The 24288-nt window shown below is 39.0% G+C and overlaps 1 long non-coding RNA gene across 22 annotated transcripts in view; it reads right to left on the reverse strand.

Annotated features, from left to right (window-relative positions):
• Positions 1-24288, reverse strand: part of LOC123615963 (uncharacterized) — a 330500-nt gene that overhangs the window by 166681 nt on the left and 139531 nt on the right. For all 22 annotated transcript variants that reach the window (XR_012499917.1, XR_012499910.1, XR_012499915.1 and 19 more), the window contains one exon: positions 20956-21085. This is a non-coding gene — a long non-coding RNA (uncharacterized LOC123615963). The remainder of the gene's footprint in view (positions 1-20955; positions 21086-24288) is intronic.

Here is a 24288-nt window from a genome sequence, read left to right on the forward strand (position 1 = left end):
CGCTGTGCGATCTTCTCTGAGTGCCTTAAAAACGTGGCTCATGTGTGCAGGTGACTTCATGAGTCCTCCCTTGCTTATAAACTTCCTTAGAATTTAAAGAGTAAAAACAAGGAATAAATAGAGAGCCTTTGGATTAGTACTGGAGACATAGTAAGTCTTCATCTAATAAGTATGTGTCGATTACACAATAGTATGTTGATTTGGCTCCAGACAAGGGGGTCAGCCCTGCTATCTCATTTTTTCTGGTTCCGTTTGCAGCTTTCCGCTCTTAAATATTTTGTCTGCTTTATTTGTGTGTGTGTGTGTGTGTGTGTGTGTGTGTGTGTGTGTGTGTGTGTTCATTTGTTTGTTTAGCCTAGGATGTAGCAGTAATTCCCAAATATAGCTGTATACTCCAGACTCATCTGAGGGAGCTGGTGAGAAAAACCCAGGAATTCCGCAGCCAGAAGTGAAATCAGGGAACCTGCAGCTTTAACAAGTTTTCTAGGCATTTGATTCCAAGGAGGTGGCCTGTGAGTTGCGCCAGCATTTGGGAACACTGACCTAAAATTGGATTTCTGTCCAATTTTAATTTTACTGCTTTATCTCCTAATGCCATTTCTCAAGAGGGCATCTCAGACACCCAGTTTTCCTTTCAAACAGCAAATTAAAATTTGTCTAAAATAAACATCTAAATGCCATTTCATTCTTTTGACAAGATGCCCTTTTCTCACCTCATTTTGTCCCCTTCACCAGCAGTTAGCATCTGACCTCATCCTAGTCCACCAAAAGAGCCGGCCATTTGTAGTCAATGGATGAACAGCTGACAGCTTCTTTTATGGGAGTAAAATTGCAAATCAGGGTGATAAATAAAGCTGTTCTCTAAAAGAGCCAGCCTCTTTGGCACATCCTGTGCTTTACTCTACCAGAGTGGGGAACAAGTGAAGCTTATTCATAAGGGAATGATTAAATGGTCAAAGAATCACTCCAGAGAGTCAGAAGCTAATCCTCTTTGTTGAGTGGGGAATCCTTTCCCTATTTCATATTTGTTTATGAATGCCACAGCATGTACTCCGAAAACACCATCCCTGGAGAGAAAGCAGACTTATAATTCTGGTGGAATTATGTTACCCAATCACCTAAATTCAGTATAAATTTTAAATCTTAAAATTTTAAATTTTAAAAAGAAATAGCAGAAAACCAATCCTTAGAACACACCTGTGAGACCCTTTGAATAGCACATTGTGAATGAATTGCCCTTTATCTCTCCTCCCAGTGATGCTATCACAGCTTAACTGGCACTAACACAGCTGTTCACAGCTGCACACAAGATGCTAGCAGGAGCACAATGTCAACCATTTGTCCTCATGTGGTGCAGCTTAATTTATTTCCTTTGAGGATGGAGTCTGATATTGTGTTCCAGCAAGAATCGAATCAGCAGATCAAAAAGACATTCAGAGGTCAGATTTAAGGGATGAGATGAGTTTCTGTGTATGATTCTTCTCTTGGCTGTCTACCCCTGCACCTCGAAACACATCCAGTTGAGAACTAATCTTGAGGGTGCATTTGTTTTTAATAGACCTTGAGCAGGAAGTGAACTGAGGTAGAACAAATGTTCTCATTATTTGAGGGAGAACCACAGCCACCCTGCACTTCTTAGCAGGGTCAGCTGATGCCAGAAGGCTCTTCACAAGCCAATTCAATGCAGAGTGACAAAGGAAATTAGCTGAGCACCTATTGCATGCCAAGCAAATGCGTGGGACTGAAAAAGGCAGTAAAAAGTTTTCATTTCGTTGGAGTGGAAGTTTCATGTCTTGCTCCTGAATGCTTTCAGTGTGCCTGGCACAGTTTAGATGTTCAATAAATGCTGAATAAATGAATAAATAATGCACTCAGTAAATCAGTCTCCTAAATTAACCCAGATAGATTGGTGGCAGCCACCCAGAGGCTATGCCGAGAAAGATTCTGAGGCTATATCCATGCTCATTGGGAAATGTGACCTGATTGATTAGCAATGTCTGTCAAGGGCAGGAGAGAGGTGAACTTGTGTGCTAAAAATTTATATTCTGGGGCTAAACATAAGTGATATAGCTTTTCATACCCTCCCTCTCTTTCTCCCCATTTTCTCCCCATAAACCTTTCCTTCAATTTCTGAGACAAGCTGAGTGGCTGTCAGGGTCTAATCGGAAATATAAATCTTCTGCACTCATGATTCCCATCTCTTCAGAATCCATCTTCTTCCGCTCAGGAGGGAAGAGCTAATAGATTCTAGTTTGAGTGAACCAGAGAGATCACAGAAGGAAATTCCATCCCACTGCCACTGTGGCTCTGCCTGGTTCGTACAAAAACAAAGACCAGGCAAAATGCAAAGTTCAAAAAACTAAGAGATACAGAGTTTACATTTTCTTGATTTAATTTGTATATTTAAGTTTCACCAGATCCTCAGTGGGTGAGAATATAGCTGATTAGTATGCTTGATTCATATGGATTTTTCTGCTCCTTGTGTGAAAAATCACGTGTCTTTTTCTCTTCTTTACACTTAAAAAAAAGTCCAGTGTACCTTGTTAAATTAAAAAACCTTAAAACATAAAAATTTAAATCTCACGCTGTTACGAGGCTACCATGTTGGCATTTGCTCTATCAAAGCCAGAGGACTAAGTTTTAACACTGCCTGTTAGGAGACAATGTTGCAGAATGACACATATTTCAAATGTTATCCTGAAATTCATAAAGGATCCATCCAAGTTGACCTGGGAGTTCTGGAGGATTACTTGCCCTCCCAGCAATTTGGCAGAAGAGTTTCAGTAAAAGCCAACCAATAGTTATTAAAGCCATGCAAATTTCTGAGATCTTTGGGCATACTGGGCCAAAGATTTGGCCACAGAACACAGCCCACTTTTCCCCTCATACACTTTATTTGGTTTGCATTTGTGAAAATAAGTATGTGTTACTTTAGAAATGGGAAAAAGAATTCATATAGATATAAGTAAAATGCATGTAGATATTAACAAATAAAGGCTGTGTTTCTAAAACAGTACCTTTGAGATTAGAAGGAAATGAACTAAAATCTTAAAAAGTGGATGTCTTTGAGAGGAATTGCAGTATTTTATTCTTTAAATCTAAGCAAGAAAATTGAAGGAAAAGGTATCTTAGCGTGTGAAAGTTAAGAGAAGTATAGAATGAGGCTGATACCCAAATTGCATAACAAGTTATTCCCATAAAATTAGTGTAAGTGATATAATATTTGATTTGATGAGCTTCCCTTTTTCTTCTTTTTTTTTCTGAAAATCTTTGTTAGGAGAATTAAACAGAGATAGAAGGTAAATCAGCTTCAAATATATCTAAGTTCGAAAGATTGTATTTTCTGAGGACTTTTTATTCTGAAGCAAAAGACAGACTGAACCAATGAAACAGCAGATACTGGGAAACATAAAAAGCAATTAATCAAATTTGGTCTCTGACTATATCTTTTTAAAAACTCTACAACTAAATGAATATGTAACAAATATATAACTGATTAATACACTAACAAATATTACATACTTCATTAGACACAGTAGTAGATGCTGGAAAATGTATGACAGTTCATTTTAAAGTGGTCAATGTTTTCACTTAATTTTTTTTTTAAATCACTATATAAACGTCGTTTCTAGTAGTCCAGGCCAATGGAAATATGGAATCCCTAGCTGCAAACTGAAAACAATGAAGAAAGGAACCTACAGAAATAGAGCAGATTGGATAGAAATTAAATTTGCACAAAGCATCAATCTCAAGATCTAATTTGTCCGCCTGGAGACTAATTTTTCAATTAGAGATTGACTTCAATACTAAGGACATGAGAGTAAATTTGTAAAAATATGCTTCCACCACATTTTTTGCCTGAGCATTCTTCTAGTTATAAAGAAATGTACCAAGAAAATAAAAATCTATAATAAATGAGAGAATCCTAAACAGACAGACCATTGAAGATGAGAAGAAAATAATTTGGGTTCCAAAATCTGTGAATGGAATTTTAAAGACCTCAGCAGCCAATAATTAAAGGGGAAAAAAACTATCTGATTCATAAGCAACTCCAAGATACTCACAATGGGCCTCAGATGTTCTAGGCATTGGTCTGTGCCCATGATTATCACAGTGGATGATTAAATACCATTGTTGGTACAGGAGAATAGTATACTGCATTGTGGTTTGGGCTTTCTCCTTGCATTTTTCCTATTCTATTAAAAAAAGGTAGGCAGGCCTCTGTGTCCCCTTGTTTCAGAGGATTTGGATTGTAGGGCAGAAAGTAGAATTCATCTCAGGAGAACCCTTGCTACTTGGCTTTTGTTTTCAGAAATCTGCTTACTGATCAAGCCACTATCCTTTGCGGTTTCCATTACCCATAACCAAACGTAATCCTAAGTGACACTGAAATTACTTCCAATCTGAATAAACAATAGTTCAGAGTAAAATTTAATTTGATTACAGAGCAGTAGTGCCATATTATTTTTGCACAGCAGAGTTTGGGATATAATTCTTATTCCTGTTCTACTGAATTTGGAAGAAGATACAATTATCCTGGAGATGTTCTCAATGCTTTCAAAATTATGGTGTATCTATAAATCACCTAAAGGGCTTGTTAAAATAAAGACCCCTGGGCCCTACCTGGAATCTAATGCAGCTACTCTGGTGTGGGAGTAAGAATTGCATCTCTAACAGGTTCCCAAGAGATGCTGATTTTGCTGGTCCAGGACCACACTTATGAGGACCTGTTTTAGACTAATTCTCCAGCTAGCTAAGGTAAAGAACAAATTACAGTTTATTTTGTTTTATTTTAATATTCAGTCTGTCCTAGATTGCTTTTGTAAAATGTAATACAAATCATTTACCAGAAAAATGAAATCATAAAAAGGTATGAAATTATAAGCCTCATTTTAAGAGTTGTTATTGGGATTTAACATTTGTGGAGACATAAAATTACTCTGCAAATTGCTCTGAAAGTCTCCAAAGGCTGACTCTCAATGTCTGTACTTAGCCTCGTGGACTGGTTACCGGAAGTTCCCAGATAAGCCTGACCCTTGGCTCACTATGTCCCTCCTAGCCTGTTTGAGGAGCATGGGACTAGGGGCCCTCTGGATGCTTCCTGAAATATCTGCAGTAGAATCCAAAGTCTCCAAGCCTAGACCAGAACCTTCTATCCTGCCTGAAAAGGTTAACAGTCTTCTTTTCTTGGCCACATGATAGTTCAGTGATGCAGAGAGCTTCCCAGCATTGCTCGGAGTAGAGCATTAAAGAGGGACTTCCGCTGACAAACTCTTAAACAGAAGTTGACAGCCAACCATTCATTGTCATCAGATCTTCCTTCTCTGCTATGCGATCTGCCCCACCTTTAAAAACAGTTTATCAATAACTGGCAACCTATTTTGAGTACTATCTGCCAGGAACAATGGTAAGTTGTTTATAATTTAGGTGTTTTATATGCATTATGTCATTTCAGTTCTCAACAACCCCACAAGGCAGGTACAGTCATTACCCCTATTTTCAGTGGAGGAAAAAAAGACAAAAAATCAGTGAGGCCCAGGAAAGTGAAATAACTTGCATGAGATTATACAGTGGGAAGTGGGCACTGCAACTAGGTCTATGCTTTTAACCACCAGGCTTTCCTCCTCACTCCACCCAAGAGCTTTTCCTGCAGAAATGCAGATCAGATCAAGATGAGAGCTTTATGCAAAGCATCCTAGAGGCCCCAGGAGACCCAGGCTTAAGTCCAGACTCTGCCTCTAACTAGTTGAGGGTTTGGGAGAAGTCATTTTCCTCCTTGAGCATCACTGAGTTATCATCCATAATTTTCTTCTAGAACAGATGTGTTCCTTGGGGGGTTATGAGATAGTCTATAAAAAATGGGTTTGAGGTCAAATAAATTTAGGAAAGACTGAATAGATGCTCACCCCTTTGAGATGCACATTGCTGGCATATTAAAGACCCTGAAAGGTCCTATGGTGACCTGATTTTGATTTTATTTAACCTAGCATTTCCCAAAAGTCATTAAACCGAGAAGCTCATTTTGCAACTAATATCTAAAATAACAGTGGATATTCATGGAGCAAAGTTCTGGAAACAATACCCTAAAGTTTTTCCTGTCCTCAAGTTCTGTGAGTCTTATGACTGATATTCTTGTTCATATAGAATAGACAAAGAATGCCAATAATAATAACAAAACCAGTAATAATACCTAAACCTTATAGTTAGTGCTATCATTAGCTATGTGCTGGATGGATTAGAAACCCGGACCCTATTCTCTATACGTCACATATATTAACTCATTTCATCCTTATAACAACCCTATTATAGTCATTATAAACATTGTTACCCCATTTTACAACTGAGGAGACTAAGGCCCTGACAAGAGCAATTGTATGTCTCTCAAACTACACCATTTCTTAGAGACTCAGATTTTCCTGCAAGCCCTAAGGAGAGTATCGAGGAAATTAGAAGCCAGTCCATTTATAGTTTTTATTTTTTGCCTTGTGCCTCATTTGCATATCAAAAGCGCTCTAATGTGACTATAATCTGCACTGTTTAATGTTTCTGACTTTCTTTTACTCTCCGTCTGTTGAGCATGGTTCACAGTCATTACCCTCTTGATCAAGTTACAGACAAAAGCAGCCCTCAAATTAGGCCTATTAAGATTTCTTTTTAATGAGGAGATAATTCCTCTAACAACACAAGCCAGATTCGGCTGGGGTATGATTACACAATCAGGTCATCTTGCAGAAAGGAAAAGAAAAGCAGATTTTTGCCTCTTCCTCGAATGATTGCAGCCGGCCTTGATTAACTTTGTGCCACTTAAAAGCACAGAGCAAGTACAATATTTGGGACTCATGAGTGATGAAGTCATCACATAGCCCGTGCTCTGTTGGACAGTGAGAGAGTTTCTATTTGAAGGATTTGAACTTCTTAGAAGGCAAATATCCAGATTCATAGGGTTGAAAATCATGGGAGGAAAGATAACTGTTTCCTTTGTACAAGTCTGAGCTGTCTTGCTGTGTTGGATTCACTTGCCAGCCCTCTTTGTCTTTCAGGAATGAATTCCCTGTTTGACTTTAGTAAAACAATTTGATAATTAACCCCAACCTTTGGAGATCTTTCTGCATGCTTCTTTATTTTCATTAAATTAATCTTCTGTGCATTTCCTTTCTAAAAGATTCTTCCAACAAAATTATTTTTGCCTATATTTATATTCTTTGCATATTCATTGTTGTAAGTCTTGAGTTAAGAAATCTTTATCTGTACTTTACTAAATACCTCAATCAATCATTTCTTTGTATTTAAAATCTCCCTAATAAATCCATTCATCTGAAACTGTTTTACTATAATATGTAACAAGGAGAATGCATTTGGGCCATCAGAGGCTCAGCATTCCCCAGTATTGGTCCAAAGCCACTTTCATCTTTCATTTTAGTGCTACATGAAGATATGTGATGAGCAAACTTAAGGATTTAAAGTTTTGAGCAACGTTAAATTGTTAAAGTTGTTTGCCCAAAACTGAACTTAGCATGAATGTCAAGGAATAGCTCTCAGCCACAGGCCGGGGATATAAAAGACTATTTTAGCAAGAACAATGGTTACTAACACCACACATGACTCTACATGTCAAACTGTACCCAGTCAGATGATTTCTTTGTTATGTATTAACATGGCTTTAGCATTTAGGGGGGCTGCATGAATGAATCATGGGAAATGAAATGGCCCCAATCAGGAGGCCAAGATCTAACTTGATTTTCAACATCATCACCCCCATTCCAACCTGACACCTGCACACACACACACTCAGACTCACACCTATGACTCCATGGTCACTGGTACAAAGCAAGTCTTCAGTTAATGTGATCTCCTTTCTGTTCTGTAAACACCCCAGTTTCTTTCCCAGATACAGTCCTTTTCATACACTCTTTTGGATTTCCAAAATGCTCTTTACCTCTAAACATTTATGTGCATTCTTTCTTCTATTTTTTTTCTTTCTTAGCTCAAATAAATCACAGGAGAAGGTTTCCCTGAGCACAGTTTCTAAAGCCACTTGACCCAAACTGTTTTTCTCCATCTCATCTGCTTGGTTGTCTTCAAACGTAACTCGTATTCAATTTATCATTTTATTGTTTTTGAACCTGTACTCCTATCACTGTGCAATCTTAGAGAGTAGAGCAAAATGTCCATTTTGTCCATTGCTATATCTCCTACCCACAGAAAATACGATAAAATTGACATTTTGTGTTTTGTTTGCTCAGAAGAATGCATTTTCTTGCTCATTTCTCATTTTTGATTTTCATTTCCTAATATAAATTTCCCTCACTGGGAGGCAAAGGTCGAGTTTTATAGGTGTCCCAACTTCAACCTTTAATATATTCCTCCATCCTCCTTCCTTGGTACATTTTCAATGTGATTTTACCTAGTACCTCTCAGTGAGCGTTGTAAGTAAAGAAAGATGCTGGAGAACTCTCTTGTTGGAGAGTTCACTTAATATTTCTCCCAGATGAACTTACTGCCTCACAAAAGGGCTCTGTCTTTCGAATTTAACCGGCTCTTTGTCTAGGCTGGCATCCAGCAGCACAGGAGTGAAATGTCATGCTCTCTATTTAATCAATGTTTTATTCTTGGCTTGTATTTCAATAGGGGGGAATGCAACAGCAATTTGAATGTTGCAGATATATTTTTGGACCCTTTTAAATTCCTAGTCTGTGTTATGTGAATCTCATTAATTTATCATTTATTTTCAATCTGTACAAAGTGCTTGGAGAAATGTGCTATTCGTAAAAGACGTAACAGCTGTGCTGACACTACACCAAAACCAAGACTACTCCTCACCCAACCAGAGGGGTCACTTTACCACATTCAGCTTTTTTTTTCCTCTCTCATCATAATTGCCAAACTTTATATGGTTTGTTTGCAGAACATTGGTTCCCAAAGTTCCTTTCATGAAATACTAATCTGGACTGGTATTTTGCTCCTCCTGTCCCCCAAAATAGTTTCAACAAACCAAGAGTTTGAGAAACCAAGTGTTAGCATATTAACAGTCCTGGGACCTGTTAGAAATCAACTGCTTTAGTTTGGTTTAACTTTGAGCAGTTCTCCGTTTATTGGTTCGTTATAGCAATGGTTCACAAACCATGGTCTGTCCCAGACCCCCTGGGAATTTGTTAGAAATTGAAAATTATGGGCCCCACCTCAGATCTATAGACTCTAAAACCCTAGCACAGTGGGAGGGGTGAGTGGCACTCAGCAATCTGTGATTTCTCAAGCCTTCCAAGTAAACTTGACATATGCTCAGTGTGAGAACCACTGGTCCATGGAGGTCTTTTATTGGAACCACCTTCTGACATCCTCAGGGACTGTATTCAAGTCACTGGGGAAACTAATCAGTTAGTCTGGAGTGTGGCCCAAGATTCTGCATTTCTCACAAGTTCCCAGGTGACGTTGATGCTGCAGGCCTGTGGAGTATACTTGGAGTAGCAAGGCCACAGGACACTTCCAACAGATCTAGAGCAGGCATGGCTGACTTGCATGGGGAAGAATATTTGAATAGGTTTTTACAATGGAAATCATGGGCCAAGTGTCTCCTATTGCCTACCTGACCAGCCCTCCTCCAGCCACCCATGAACCTCTGTTGGAAGATGGATGGAAATGGCAGCACGATGCTCCTCACCTGGCCACCTGGTGCACTAGGTGTCCAAAGGACAGACACATGACAAAGGTAGAGGTGAGACCAGAGCTTCTTGAGCATGGGACTTTCTTTGTCTTTCACTTATAAGTAAAAAATCAAGAGCTACATAGACAAGACATGGAAGCAACCTAAATGTCCATCAACAGATGATTGGATAAAGAAGTTGTGGCATGTATACACACACACACACACACACACACACACACACACACACACACACACAATGGAATACTACTCAACCATAAAAAAGAGTAAAATAATCCCATTTGCAGCAACACGGATGAACCTGGAGACCATCATACTAAGTGAAGTAAGCCAGAAAGAACGAAAAATACCATATGATATCACTTATATGTGGAATCTAAAAAAATGACACAAGTGAACTTATTTACAAAACAGAAACAAATTCACAGACACAGAAAAAATACTTACAGTTACTAGGGGGAAAAGAGGGGCATAAATTGAAAATTCAGAACTTGCAGATACTGACTACTATACGTAAAATAGATAAACAACAGGGTTGTACTGTATAGCACAGGAAGCTATAGTTAATACCTTGTAATAGCCTATAATGAAAAAGATATTAAAAGGAATATATATATATACACACATTTTTATAACTGAATCACTATGCTGTACACCAGAAATTAACACAACATTGTAAAACAGCTAGACTTCAATAAAAAAAAAATTAACAACTGTGTGGTCCTGGATAGCTTACATAACCGCTCAATTTCATTGAGACTCAATTTCCTCACCAGTCAATTGGAAATATTAATAGCACCTATGTTAGTAGTGGTAATGAGAGTTAAGTATGACATTCTTGTAAATGCTTATTACACTGTGGCACATAGTAAGTACTTAATAAATGATGATTATGACAATGGTGGTGGTGGTGGTGGTAGCCCCATATAAAATAGAAACATCCAGAAGTCAGCCTCAGAATTCAGTGGAAAAAAGAATGTGGAAGGAAAGGTCAGGTCATTGTATTTTCCCTCCATGATTGGGGAATGCAAACCATATATTTTCACTTTCATTCTCTTCTCACAGCCCCAGGTGTCTAAGCCACCTACCTAGACATCCACCTTTATTGACTCTGGGGTTTGTGGGTAGCAGAATTGCAGCTGATACTGATTTTCTTCTTTCTAGTATGACTGAGATAAAAATAGTCTTGTCTAGGTGTAAAACCTTCCCTCGTCTCAGAATATTCCATGGAAGAGTTAGAATTTGCCTGAGGTCCAGGACTTCAGTTGTGTGGATCTAGGCAATGGGTCAGGCAGCCACATGGGAAGAGGTTACCTGGATCTGGACCAGAAAGGCTGGAGAGCCACATGTGGAAGAACTGAGTCGGTAGACACTAAAGCCTGGGCAGGGAGGGGAGACAGGCAGCCAGCAAAGTCGAGTTGGAGAGAGAAGAAGTGAGATTGTAAAGGAGCAACTCCTGTGATGAGAGAAACTAATGGATAGTTGAAGAGGGATTTAAGGGCATATCAGGGGTCTTGAAGTCTATTTCCTGTCCCCAGATCTCCTAGGGAGGTTTCAGTAGAGAGCTAAATTTATTTTCATTGTTTTTTAAATGTCAGACTTGTGACTTTGTTGACTGTGACACTAGGTTGAGACTGATCTTCAAGTAATCTGGTATTATTCATGTTACATATGTTTCCATATTTTATAAACATAAATATTTTTACATTTATAATCAGAAAGAATAATACCCTCCTCTCTCCCCCACCCCTCTTCCTCTTCTTCTCCTTCTGTCTCTGCCTCTCTTTTAATAAAGAAACCAGCTCCTTAAATTTTAAACAACCAGACTTGTCTAAATTAGTGATTCTCAATTGGGAGCAATTTTATCCCCTAGGGCACATTTGACAAGGTCCAGAAAAAATTTTGGTTATCACCACTGGAGGTATATTACTGGCATCTACTGGATAGAAGCCAGGGATGTTACTAAACGTCCTATAATCACAGGTTAGCCCCCCATAACAAAGAATTGTCTGGTGTAAATGTTAATGGTGCTGAGGTTGAAAAACTCTTGTCTAATTTATTAGAAACTTTCCTTCCCCAAGTCCAACTTCCAGTGTGTGATTTGGCTAATTCCTCTGATTATAATTTACACACCTCCAATAATCATAATTTTAGGGGAAAAACTATTCTATGTAGCACATAAGAAAATTAACTATTCTTTAGAAACTTCCTTCCGTCTTATTATCTGTCACAGTAAATACCCATAACAAACTACCAATTTTCTCAAGAGACACCGACTATGAAAAATAAGCTCAAATAACCAATAAATAAAATGTCTAATTCTACAATATTGATTACTTCTGAGGTTTTCTTGCCGGTCACAAAATGTATAGTGACATTTATCTGACTTGCATGGCTAGTGTTCTCCATGAAACCACCATCTTGGCGGAACTATTGCTGAGCGTTTGAAGAGGCAGAGAGGCCAAATGGAAAGAGCCTTGTCTGGTCCTCCTGAGCTCAGTTATAGGTCCAGCTCTGCCACCAGGCACCTCTTGTCCTTGGGCAATTTACAGCATCTGTCTAAAGCTTGATTGCCTCTTCTACAAAATCAGTAGGAACTGGATTAAGTTCCCTCTAAGGTCTCTTCTGGTTCACTCTCAGCTCTGATTGAGATTCTTTTCCTCCGTGAGAAATAATGCCTTTCAGTTGACCTTTGAAAGAGAAGTAAATGAAGTTCAGGTCAGCCTCAAGCTCAAGGAAGTGTTTGTGTTATTTCCAAAAAAACTAAGGAAAGTTAGGAGGAGATTATGGCACATTGCCACTGTTAAAGCGAATATCTCCAAATGGAAATTTAGCATTTTCCCTACTAAGACAAATCTGGATCCAAACAGAATTTGAAAAATAGCAAAAAGTCAATTCCCACAGAAAACAATGAATCAAAACTAACATCTGTTAGACATTTTTTCTTAAAGTCAAGCCAACACCATGTTGAACCACGGCCGGTACTTGCTCATTCTCCTGAGTCTCCCCCTTCCAAAAGTAAGTCAAATAAAAAAATTTTTTTAAAGCAACATAAAAACAATTTGCATTGACTTCATTGTAACAGAATGTAAACCAAAACACATCTTTGAAGTTCCCGGCACAGATGGCAGGTCCCTGCTCTCCCATGGTAGATGCTAAGCAAAAAAGCGACTGAGCCGCAGGAAGCTGAAGAGACCACAAATATCTAACACCACAGAAATGGCCCAGAACTGCTGCTGACAAACCAACCGAAGTGTCTCTCTGAAGCAGTCCATTTCTGGGTGTTCTGAAGGAAGTCCTTTTAATTTGAGTTTGTCGGTAGATGCTCAACGTTATCAGCAGTAGGACATGCTCTCTTGAGCCCCGTGGTTTAGCGGGAAAGATGGATTTGAGCTGCTTTGTTGATGTCTCCCACCTGGTTCCCATGGTGACTTGCAGCAGGCTTTTGGAAGAAAGCCTCTTGAAGTATGGAGTCATGTTGAGCAAAGTTTCTTGACCTCGGCACATAGTTAGAAATCCATTTTACAACATTACCCAGTACACATGTGTGCCACATGTGTGCACATGTGTATACACACATACACACACACAGACGAGTTCCCCAAAGTATCAAACTCTCTCTGACCTCTGTAGTGTTTGGACCTGTGTATCAGTTCCCTCTGCCAGATCACTGTTCCTACCCCACTTTCTCATTGTATTACTTGTCTAGATAATGCCTACTCATTACTCAGGCTGAGATGCCTGCCCTCCCCTAGGACTCATGTCTTTTACAACAGTAACACAAGCTATATAAGCACATAGAGAAAAGGTGAGTAAACACACTGAATCTTGAATGGCTTATTAACTCAGAGCATCAAAGAATTTTTAAGCAAAAAAACACCGTAAAAATGATTTAGAGCAATGATTGCCAGCTTATGTTCTTTATATATCATTGAAGGCCCCAATCTGTGTCTAAGTCCTGTGGTTCAATATTATAGAAAGCCCAGGGGAAAACTGTCCACTTATTTGTGATGGAGACTGAGTAAGCAAATAAAAATCAAGGTTTTTATATGACTGAAGATAAAAAATATAGGAAGATCATTGATTGTTACTTCAACTAGTGCTTTTTTTTTAAAGTCTCTCAAATCATGGAGGACTAGTTTTTTAAAGTTCTTGGTGATTTAGAACACTTTTTGAGAGTCAGTGATTTAGCCCAGTCCCTTAAATTTTACAAATCTGGAAACTGAGTTCCAGAGAGGGTAAGTGACCTTCCAAAGTCCATCCAGCATATAAGGGGACACTTAGGATGAATGATCACAGCCTAAAACATAGAATTTCCCCCCAAAGACATAGATCATTTATCTCATCAATAGGTTAAGAAGATAGGGCATGACCCAGAATGTCTGTCAGCAGTCAGCTGTAGCAATCCAACAAACAGAAATCAAGATCTGTTGTATTCAAAACTATACAAGATTCATCAGAAACTATAAAGATGAATTCTCTACAATCTCTGACTTCAAGATCTTAGATTTAATGGCACCCGCCTTCATTGATTCTCTTGTTTAACCCACACAACTATTCTATCAGGGTAAATGTCGTATTATTCCCATTTTGTAAATGAGAAACTCCTATTGCTGGGAACCTACAAAACCATGATTCAGAGTCTGATGTCTTTGTTGCCGCCATATACTGCGCAAGTATTTTGAGAATTCAGAGAAGGAAAAAATTAATTCTGGCTGGGAGATTTGTGTAAGACTTCTTAGAGAATCTGAAATTTGTTTCTTTTTTAAATTGAAGTATAGTTGATTTACAGTGTTGTGTTAGTTTCTAGTGTACGGCATAGTGATTCAGTTATACACGCACACACACACACACACACACACACACACACACACACACACACACACACACATTCTTTTTCAGATTCTTTTCCATTGTAGGTTATTACAAGACATTGAATACAGTTCCCTGTGCTATAAGTAGGTCTTGCTGTTTATCTGTTTTATATATAGTAGTGTGTATTTGTTAATCCCAAACTCCCAATTTATCCCACCACCCTCTTCCCTCTTTGGTAACTATAAGTTTGTTTCCTATGTCTGTGAGTCTGTTTCTGTTTTATAAATAAGTTCATTTGTATCATTTTTTAGGAGAATCTGGAATTTGAAGCATGTGATAGATTTCAACAAAAAGAGATTCAATGAAAAGACTGTCCAAGGCAGAGGGAACCAAAGGGCCAGAGAAGGGAAAATTCTAGACCGAGTACTTGGAGGATGGTTCGGTTCTAGAGGACCTTGAATGCCATTCCAGGAAGTCAGTGAATGCCCAAGGGGTGCTGCGCAGAGCACAGTTTCTGTAGGCTGTTAGCAGGGCTTAGACACAGTGTTGGATGATCAGATGGGTCTGGAAAATACTGGGTGAAAAAGGTTCAATAGGTTCTTTACTGGAGGACTTCCCAGAATCTTGACTAGGCTAATGTGCATTATGAATGTCCAAGAAAAGGATAAAATTCATAGCATTTCCCAAATATATTTGATCACAGATTATCCATTTTATCATTTTTTTTCCCTTTCTTAAAAAGCAGCTGACAGATTACTTTGAGAAACAGTGCAGTTTATGCTGGGAAATATTCACAACAGAACTGAACCTTAGGAAAGTTCACCTGACAGTAGTAGGAAAGGCTTCCTGAGAGGGAGATGAGGTGGAGATAGGAGGCCAAGGGAAGGATCTTGGCGAGGGGGTCATGCTCACCTGAAGGTGAGGGTGAGTCTTGGAACTGGGAATAAAATTCACCAATCAATGTGTACTCTTAAAAAAGATTGGAAACAATTAAGGACTATTGGTCACAGATTGGGTTTTAGAGGACTTTAAGGGATTATGGTTAATTTTGTATGTTATAATAGCAGCATGGTTATTGCTTTAAAAACCTTTATATGTTAGATACGTACTGAAGTATTTTTGTGTGAAATTATTTACTTTAAAAGCATGCAGTTTCCAAAAAGGATAAATGAATGGAAAGATGTTTATAAGTTTGCTGAATTATACTCTTTTCTTGGCTTTTGTGTCTGTTTGCCTATTTCCATAATAAAAAGTTAAAAATAAAATCAGTGAGAGAAAAATTGAGAGGGAATATGCTTCACCATCTTAGCTTGGGTTCCCTGGGAAACTGGCTGAGAGGTGGAAATTTGCAACCAGTGCTCTTCAGATTAAACCCTGTGGGAAATTGCAGGAAGTGGAACTGGACCCAAGGAGAGGCTGAAATGCACTATAGTCGCAAAGAAGATCTAAGCAGCTACCAGCTGGAATGGCCCCTCAGGTCACCTGATGTCAGGGGACCAAGTATTTATGCACCTCTCCCCACCCTCCCATCTGCATATACATAGTGACCCGTCATTGGATGGTGAGCTGTCTCCAGAGAACAGGCATGACCTAGAACAAGACATTATTTGGCTGACAGTTCCCAGGAGGGACTCCAGTAGAGGCTAAGCTTTCAGCAGTGGAAGTAATAAGACCCTCAGTCCTGATGGGGAATCTGGGCAGCCTACCCTGGCACCCATCATCCTCTCCATTTCTTCCTCCTTAAACATTTACAACGATGACATTTTTCTTCCATGTTGCACACAGTTGATGATGGTGTCTGTGTGTTGTTTTGTTGGCTGTTATAAAAGGCTGTGTATTTGCATACAGAAAGCCCGTGTTGACATGAAATAGATCTATTGCTTTAAATTCATCTCGCAAGTGGTTTTCATTGAAATAGCAGGAAACTAATGTCCTTTTAAAACTTTATTAAAATCATCTGGATATACTCAACCTAATAAAAGCAGAATACATGGCTGCTGGACTTCCTGTAGCTTTAGATATGGAGCAAAAAGAGGCTTAAGTGATATCCTACGTTTGAAATTGTGTAGAAAGATATGTTATTGGCCTAAGAAAATACGTCCCTTACGAAGCAGATTCACAAGTAGCATCCCTGCTCCGTTTCTGTTTGCATGACTGTTTGAGTGTCTCTGGCATTCTGTCCTACTTTGTCTCTTTGTTCTCTGTGTGTTTATATACGACAGTGCTATTTTACTGGGGCTGCTGCCTTGTCTTGTTCAGTCTAAGACTTTTCACCTCTCCACTCAAGAAAGGTCAATTCTGAAGTGAACCTTTACAAAGAGCTGTATCATCCTGAGCTTCAGAATTACTTCGATTTTCTCTTCCAAAGAGACAAGTTGAGCCTTCATCATAATTGAATTCTGCGTAATCTTGCTATTTTCATGATTAATTACAAATGGGAGCTCTAGGCGGGTTGGGACAGCCATGTTTAATGAGGTCATTCAGGTGGCCAGGCCACTGTGGTCTTTTACTAACTTTAGACAAAAGAGAGTCAAATCATTTGCACCCTCTTGTTGAGTTACTTTAGAAAAAAATGACACCAGTGTTCATTAAGGATGTAAATGCCTGCAAATTTACATAAATACATGCCCTCTCCCCTTCCAAATCCAACATGCATCCTTGATTGTATTTGATTTCAGGGCTTTGAAATGCAAAGGGAAACCCTGAACACCGTGGGGTAAAACTCTTCTGCAGCAGGGAACTAAGAGGAAGTCTTGAATAGCATTCCTCCAGCCAATATACACAAGCTTAACATTACTTTTTGAACCTATAGCCATGTGCATTAAAGATGAATATTTTGCCTATGAAAAATTAATGTCCCGGAGCTCTTTCAACCGTTGTTTCTTTGTGAAATGGAGTATGCAAATTGTCTTTTTGAAAAATGCAACCTTTTGGTGAATAGATTGCTTTTCCTCTTTTGGCTCGTGCTACTACTGGTTGGAAAGGCCCCTAAAGGAGTGTTAAGCAAATGAGCAAATAGTTATCAAAGAGCCAGAAAGCAAGAGTCATAGGAACCTGGAGATGGATGGAGCCAGTGAGCGAGACCAATTTTCGTTCTTGTGTGAAACAAATAAAATGTTTCTTCTCCTATTTTCTTTTGTCAATCTTTTAAAAATGTAAAGGCTCATTGCTTTTTTTTCTTGGTTAACAGATCGAGGTTTAAACAAAGAAGGCTCCTTTTCAAGGGCCAAAGTAAGAAGTGTCAAGCTCGGGAGGACGGAGCTGGGCTGGGAGCTCTGTGAGTTATCAGGTAAATGTTATGTCTGGAGTCAAGAGTAAGATAGCCAAGCCTCATGGGACCTTGGATCAATTTAATTTTGATGAATGACCAGCTTGGTAAATATTATTTACATTACTTCTCAAGTCAGGTCTGTTTCTGTTCCATTTGTGTTTGAAAATCCCGCATAGTCTGCTGTGGAATAGCTTCTCAAGTAATCCCCATGGTCTGGCTTTCCCCACTGTTAACTCACAATTAAAACGATAATTATTAATGAGGGTGCTTGGCTTTTGAACTAAAAATGAAAACATGAGCGAACAGCTCAATAATCTAGATTTCTGCAATTCTTGAAGTTGCAAGACCTCAATATTCCCAACAATCTACCAAGGTAATGGTACTCTTAAAATTTTGCTTCTGCTTTTTAAAAAATGACATTCTTAACACAACATTGTAAATCAACTGTACTTCAGTTAAAAAACAAAAGCTGATGCTATAACAAAAAAAAATTGTTAATGACCTTCTTAATTACAGTATTTAGAAAGAAAAAAAATTTTTTAAGCATAGTCCTATCCGTTTAACACACTATTTTTATTTATCTGCATTTTCTTCCACTGTTTAGCCACACAGGTATACCTTTACTGAGTATTACTACTCATTCATTCTACAAGTGTTTGTTAAGCACTTAATATATGTCAGGTAGTGGTTTAGACTAGAGATCAACAAACATTTTCTGTAATGAGCCACACAGTAAAAAATTTAGGTTTTAAGGGCCACCCAGTCTCTGTTGCAACTGCTCAGGTCAGCCTGGTAGGGCAAAAGCAGCCACAGACAGTATGTAAACAATAGGTCTGAAGGTGTTCCAATAAAACTTTATTTACAAAAGAGGTGGTAGGTCAGATTTGGCCAGCTGGCCACAGATTAACAAACTCTGCTGTAAGACTATGAGGTCCAAGAGACAAAGTAGACAGGGTCCCACTGAACAGACACTGTAATTGGGGGAGGCAAATAATCAAGAGCAAACAAATAATTTCAGAGAGTAACTAGTGCAATAAAGGAAACTATCCCATATTTGACTTCGTCCTTCCTCTGTGTTGGACATTTAGCTAAACTTAACTGAGCGTATGTACAAATGAAGGGAACAAATAGGCAAGGTGTTCATCTGATAACAAACTTTTTCTCAGTTCTTTGTTTCTGCTTTGGATGGAGAAGTCCAACCATTCTAGATTAGGAGAAAAAATGGGGGTAAGGAAGGTGGATGTGGAAAGCATTTGCCTTGTGATAAGAACATTTTTGTTAGCTTTAGGCATCCGACAGTTTCTGTGTGGTCCTGAAAATCAGGAGCCAGAAGGCTAGACAGTTCTGAAGAAAGAGAGCAGACTAGTGGGAACCTCACACTTTCTGCTCAGGCCCTGGGTTTTGCCACCAGGCAGCCACCCTTCACGATTTTGTTGCTTAGGAACAAGATAGCTCAGAGAAAGATGCTTACGTTCAAATCCATCAAGCACAAGTTGTCATTAGCACAGTACATACAAAGCACAGTACATCACCCTATGTTATGGGAAGGATAGACTGATGAGTGTGACAAATCCCACTTCTTTTCAGGTGGAGAGAGGAAGTTGCAGGGACAGGACAGATTCCAGGCCAACTATATCAAGTGATAGGATATCTGGGAGGTCAACCTTTAGTGTCCTGATGCTCAGCATAGAGGAAGGGCTTTATACTTCACGCTCCAGGAAGCCAGTGCATAGGAAATATGCATTCCCTTCTCTTCCAGAAATATTTTCTCCTCCTTTGCTCTTCCCCTTGGGAAAAACAGTGACCTCTCTGGTAGATGGGGTTGGAGAAACACAGGGTGTGATGTTTTCTGTATTCTTTATTTAGATTCTGGGCATGACAAATAGAGATTAGGGTTTCTATGCTCCAGACACCAACATTTCATTTATTGAATCCTCCCAATAGTCCTATGAGGTAGTACTTTATCATTCCCTCTTCTAGATGAGGAAACTGAGTCACAGAAACTCTGAGAGACTCACACTGCTGGCTGGCTGATGAATAGTACAGCCAGGTTTACTCAGGCAATCTAACTCCAGAATCTGTGCTCTTGGTTTCTCTGCTCTCTGGTTCACCAGAGGAATGAGAGTGTTCTGCTTACTTCTTCCACAATGTAAGCATCCCTGAGTCAGGGCAGGGTCCAGGCCTTGCTCAAACCCTCTGTGTCCCTGATGGAGGCACATGAGCAATGTCAATGGGCAAATTGCAGATTTCCTTGGTACCAATCGCTAGATTTAGCCAAAAAGTCAACTGCATTCTTGAATTCGACAATATAGGTAATAAAGCTAATATTTTCATCTCTCTTGTTTTACTCCTGCACCTATTTTCTCAAATTTTGGTGACCAATTTAGAGAAAAAAAAGAGTGAGTAATTCTCATCCCAAACCTCCAACATAAGTATGAATATAGCAGAAGTAAAAAGTAGCCAACAACAATTACAACAGAGCAGACATTGTGCTAAGTGCTTTAGGTATTATCTCTTTGCATCTACACCACAATCCCAAACAAGTAGGTGCTACATGTTATGGAAGAGAAAAGAGAGATTAAATTTTATGTTGTCGAATAGGCTGATAAATAAAAGGGCAATGACTGTTTTATTGGCTATATGACGTATTAACAGGCAAGCCCAACACTTGATGGCAGTGGTCTTTGATGTTAACATCAAATAATTCTGCTTTTCACAGAGTCACACACAACAGTTGACTTTTAATATTGTCTGAGAGCACTCAAAGGTCAAAATAATTCAGTGGTACTGGCCAAAAAATAGCAGAATGGAGATAAGACATTTCATTTGAAAACTTTCATCGATCTACTTCTTCCATCCTTTTTGGCATTACCCTAGACAAGCCACCATCATCTCTCACTTGTGCTACCAAAAGAGTCCCCATATTGTCAACCACATATGTACTTCTCCACGTCAACTGTCTTCTCCGTAATGCAGAAATATGACCTTGCTACAAGTTATTCTCCTGAACAGGAAATTTAATATCTTACAACTTTTCCTAGAATGAAGACTAAAATTCGCAACACATCCTTCAAAATTCTGTAAAGTATGGCCCTTCCTCCATCTCCCATTTTTGCCTGGTTTTTACATCCATAAATAAACTTACCCTAGTCTATCTCGTTCACTGCTCTATTCTCAGTGCCAAACACAGTGCATGGCACATACTCACCCAGTATATGTTGTTGAATCAGTCCCACCAAATATGGTTGTGTGGATTATGTACTGCCCAGCCCCAAGAGCACTGTCCACATAAATGATGATGTCGGTGGTGCTTCCTGGACACGCACAACACAGCAGCCCTATATTGAATGGAAAAATGAATACATGAATAAGTAAATGGGTGAGTCAATGAAACCATTGGTACAGAATTGCCTTATTGGGGAAAACTATGTTTGATGTCCAATGTTTCCTAAAAACTATAAAATCTCATGTAGTTCTGTATGCCTTGTATATTTGTCACACTGAAGCAGTAATTTTGGCATTTTACATGTTCCAAATGAGATCTCTTTTGCCCTTATTTGAATTCTACATATACCCTTTCATCATCTTGAACTTGGTCCACAGCCCTCCAGGTGCCAATATAAATTCCCACTTTGGCTTTTTAATTGTACAGAGACCTCATTTTTGACTTACAGGTGAAAAAGAGCTGAAGCTGCATTCCATTTGTGAGTCGAAGTACATTTTTAATATAGTATTTTTATTCAATGGGGCCCCTGAGTAATATCTGCCATGTATTATAATATGCTGGTAAAATATATACAATCATCAGGGGAAGAAAAGAGTGACATCCAGAAGAAGGTTATAGATCACAGTGTTGAGAGCTGCATTACCTGGCACAGGGGACTTCTGATAACTAAGTGTCTATTGGAAATGATAAATCTTAGCCACGAAGCCATGGATCTGTAAGTCCTGCCATGCATCTACATTCCGTTTGTGACTCTAGGCTTCCCTGCAGCAGAAATTGAGCCATGATTTATACCATTTATTAACATGCTTTAAAAGGACAGCCGATTGAGGAATAAAATGGGAACTGGGGTTGGGTGAATTGTGATTTCTTAGGACCAGGAACTGCTACATCATCACCAATACTGCTGCCATTTCACCTTGTAATTCACGTTCTTTCATTCCCCAGAGAGTCTCTGAGCTCCCCATGTCTTGAATTCATTTTTGTATCTAACTTACACATACCTGCCTTGCACATACGGGGTTTGCAGGTCTTGATATTCATGGGATGACTGAATGAAATTACTAAACCAAATGGTTTCATTAAAGCAGACTTAAAATTCCACACTGCCTCAAAAACATCACGACATTGACTTTTCAAACTAAGAGCAGAACATCAAATTGACCAAGTTTCTCATCGCAGCTTGACCCATGAGGAAGTGGATGCCTTGCTGTGCCACCCCTTCAGGAATGAAGGGCTTTTCCTCCCAACTACTGGGACGGCAGCCAGAAGGCAACCTTTGCCCATTAGGCCCCCTTTGGGAAAAGATGCTGCGGAGAGCTGCTTCACCCTTCTGGGGGTGGCCTCAGCCAATAGTTGGTCAACACCAGTGTGTAAAGGCCAGCCCCCCCCCCCAAGTCAGGCCAATGCTGCAGAGCCACCCCAGCTCCAGAGCTGCCCCTGAAGTCAGCTGAGACCTCTCCTGATCACACAACACAGCCCACCTTCTCCCTCTAGCCCATCCTTCTTCCGTCCCACTCCCATCCACAGGTGTTTATCCTGGGAGCACTCCCTAATAAACCTCCTCAATGCTCGTATTTGTCCCAGGATTAGCTTCCCACAGAGCACAACCTATAACCCATGCCTCTGGGTTTCAAAGAATTAAATACAAAGGAATCAATTCAAGGACTTTTTTCCCCCCACATTAGAACAGTCTTATAACAAATGACATTACTATTTGAGAAAGTGACTGGGTCTTAGTAGCAGCTGCAGCAGAAAGCTGGATCCACACTATTCATGTGATACAACAGAAACACTCTCATAGCTTGGAGTAACAGGCAGCGTTGTCCTTCATAGCACGAGAACACTGCTCCCCAAACATCAGGAATTTAAGAAATTATGGTGATGGAGCAAACACACACTTAATTGAGGATAGTATCAGAGTTCTTGCATTTTTAACTTGACTTCTAGAAAACTGTTTTTCTTTAATGACTGGTTGTTGTTTGTTTATATCTAATTCCTCCAAATATGCAAGTAACAAGACAACCTGGAAGAAATTGCCAAGATCTAGATAATTAACAAGTCGTACCTTTTCCCTAATAATTATTATAACAAATGTAATTTTTGAAGATACTCTAGTCTAATATTTAATAACATATTATAACTATTGATGAGACACTGGTATAGAAAACACACACACAAAGTTATCTCTGATCATTGAGATTAGAGTTGAATTTTAATTTTTTCTTCTTTTTGCTTTTTCGTATTTCCACAAGAAGCATAGTCTTTTCTTAGAAAACTAACAAATGCTATTGACTATGTGATTTCTGTTGTTTTCTTTATTTTTTTTTGAATTTCGTATCTTTTATTATCCAGATTATTTGCTGTGTTTTTCTCTTATTATTATTCTTTCCTACACAAATTTTTCTGCTGCCAGAGGTCCTCTGCCTTTGCATATTTTTCTGATACGACTTTTAATTTTTTTTGTAAAAACTGTCTGACGTGTTTATTTCTTTTTTTTTAAACATTTTTTATTGATTTATAATCATTTTACAATGTTGTGTCAAATTCCAGTGTTCAGCACAATTTTTCAGTCATTCATGGACATATACACACTCATTGTCACATTTTTTTCTCTGTGAGTTATCATAACATTTTGTGTATATTTCCCTGTGCTATATACAGTGTAATCTTGTTTATCTATTCTACAATTTTGAAATCCCAGTCTATCCCTTCCCACCCTCCACCCCCCTGGTAACCACAAGTCTGTATTCTCTGTCTTTGAGTCTATTTCTGTCCTTTATTTACGCTTTGTTTTTGTTTGTTTGTTTGTTTTTGTTTTTGTTTTTTAGATTCCACATATGAGCGATCTCTTATGGTATTTTTCTTTATCTTTCTGGCTTACTTCACTTAGAATGACATTCTCCAGGAGCATCCATGTTGCTGCAAATGGCATTATGTTGTCGGTTTTTATGGCTGAGTAGTATTCCATTGTATAAATATACCACCTCTTCTTTATCCAGTCACCTGTTGATGGACATTTAGTCTGTTTCCATGTTTTGGCTATTGTAAATAGTGCTGCTATGAACATTGGGGTGCAGGTGTCATCCTGAAGTAGGGTTCCTTCTGGATACAAGCCCAGGAGTGGGATTCCTGGGTCATATGTTAAGTCTATTCCTAGTCTTTTGAGGAATCTCCACACTGTTTTCCATAGTGGCTGCACCAAACTGCATTCCCACCAGCAGTGTAGGAGGGTTCCCCTTTCTCCATAGCCTCTCCAGCATTTGTCATTTGTGGATTTTTGAATGACGGCCATTCTGACTGGTGTGAGGTGATACC

Source organism: Camelus bactrianus, chromosome 17 (genome assembly GCF_048773025.1).
Source record: "Camelus bactrianus isolate YW-2024 breed Bactrian camel chromosome 17, ASM4877302v1, whole genome shotgun sequence".
Taxonomy (NCBI): domain Eukaryota; kingdom Metazoa; phylum Chordata; class Mammalia; order Artiodactyla; family Camelidae; genus Camelus; species Camelus bactrianus.